Source organism: Ochotona princeps, chromosome 15 (genome assembly GCF_030435755.1).
Source record: "Ochotona princeps isolate mOchPri1 chromosome 15, mOchPri1.hap1, whole genome shotgun sequence".
Lineage (NCBI taxonomy): Eukaryota > Metazoa > Chordata > Mammalia > Lagomorpha > Ochotonidae > Ochotona > Ochotona princeps.
Window position 1 is genome coordinate 15,410,596 of NC_080846.1, and position 2,005 is coordinate 15,412,600.

Below are 2,005 nucleotides of genomic sequence, written 5' to 3' on the forward strand. Positions count from 1 at the left end.
TGGATGAGGAGAAGCCACCAATTCAGTTTATATGCTTTTTGTCAAAAAAAAAAAAAAAATTAGTGGTCCTTAAAAATCTTGTGAACCCCAGAGCACAATTTTGGTTTTTTTCCCCATCTTCTTTTATAAGTTGTAGTGATACCTTCATTGGAAAAGTGCAGAATCCTGAATATAAAACAGATGAGAGTGATCTTTCAGCAGAGGGAGAGCTACAAGAATGAGTAAGAGGTACCCCTCCAATATTAGCTGGCTTACATGTGGGAAGCAGATCGACACTAGAAGTTTATGCTGGTTGCGGCTGTTAAGATTCCAAGGGAGGAGAGCGTGGCATAGCCCTGATTACTCATTTGACAGTTTTAGCCAAGAGATCATTCTTTCCTGGGGCTTATAAATCAATTGAAATAAACTGTGCAATTATCATTTTGCCAACTGACGGCTAATGGTAGGCTTAAATACCTTTTTCTGCAACAGAGCCAAAAATCTCTGCTTTGCTTCCTCTGCTCCAAAGCCAGGAAGCAGCTGAAAGACGGCCAGTGCTTTGTTCTGAATGGAGCTAATTACAGAGTTGTCTGGGTCTCTGCAGTCAGTGTGTAAATAGGGACAATTACAGCCCATTTTAAACTGGCATTATTTCCAAAAAAAGAAACAAGAAATTTAGATTTTAATTGCTCTCATGGGAATCATTACGCTAAAGAGAACCTGGGTGAGGCTTTTTTTTTTATGTTTTCACAATCTAGTTCAAGCAACATGACAATTCTCTGCCATAAGAATGTTCTAATTTTAACATTTCTACAGATGGTTTGGAAAAAACGTGAAGCTGATTCTTCTCATCTTTCCTCACCCGATTTATTTTAATCCTACATTACAGTTTAAAATAATTTGCATAGTATTGAAATATGTTTGGGATATATTATTTGGTTCCTACTCCCTGGAACCATTCTTTTTCATTTTCAATAGTTTTACCAATCAACCATATTTAAACTCTTGCTGTATTTTGCAAGAATTGCATTGAATGCTTTGGAAGCATATTTTTGCTTGGTCTTCATATCTATCTTAAAAGGACTGCTAGGTTTGGTTTATGGTGGAGGAAAAAGAGGTATGGTGATTTCCTCAGGGTCACACTGCTAGTAAGTGGTGGATTAAAATCACTTCCAGGGCACAAATTCTGAACCACTCCTCTGCCTGTCAGCCAAACCCAGAAAGTAGCACTGTAACAGCACCAGTCATCAGGGAAGACGTTCGCTAAACAAGAGACATTTCCAGGTAGTTTAGAAAACCACCATAAGAACACTGATTCTGTGTGTGTGTGTGTGTGTGTGTGTGTGTGTAGATCTGTGTGTATTTGTATTTTTGTGGGAAGGGTGTCCTGCAGTCCTTGGGTTTGAAAGTTATCCAGGGGCCCAGGATGGGAGTGGATGTTGTTGAGAGTGGAGGAAGAAGAAACCTCCCATACGAACCAGCTTCTGCTCTTGGCAGTTTTTAGGTTATGGCAGATTCATGATTGACTAGTCCTATGGATAGCTGCTCTTTATTTTTCTAATTTACTTTTGTTCTCTTGTGTCCATGTTTCAAACCTGGCCGAGTGGTGTTATCTCGGTCACATACCCATCATCCAGTTTTAGAAAGAGAACACTCAGCTGAATGACACTGATGTGCCTCTCCTCGTATTGTATCTCCTTGTCTTCATCAAGAAGCCTCTTGTTGGTCTTTTTCAGGTAGTGTGACCCACTGTCTTGCTCTGTACAAGGTAAGAGCCTTCCATGGCTGAAACAGAGACAGGTCTAGGCAAACTCCAAAGTCTGATTACCCTATCAAGCATATTTTATACTCTCATTAAACACACACATATCCCTAAAGAACACTATTATTTTTTATACTTAGAATTTATATAAATGCCATAATGCTGCATTATCATTCTATAACTTTAATTTCTGAGATTGGGTCACATTAAATCCATTTATTTTCACTTTAGAAGATTTTATTCTTTGGGTATAACTGTAATGTA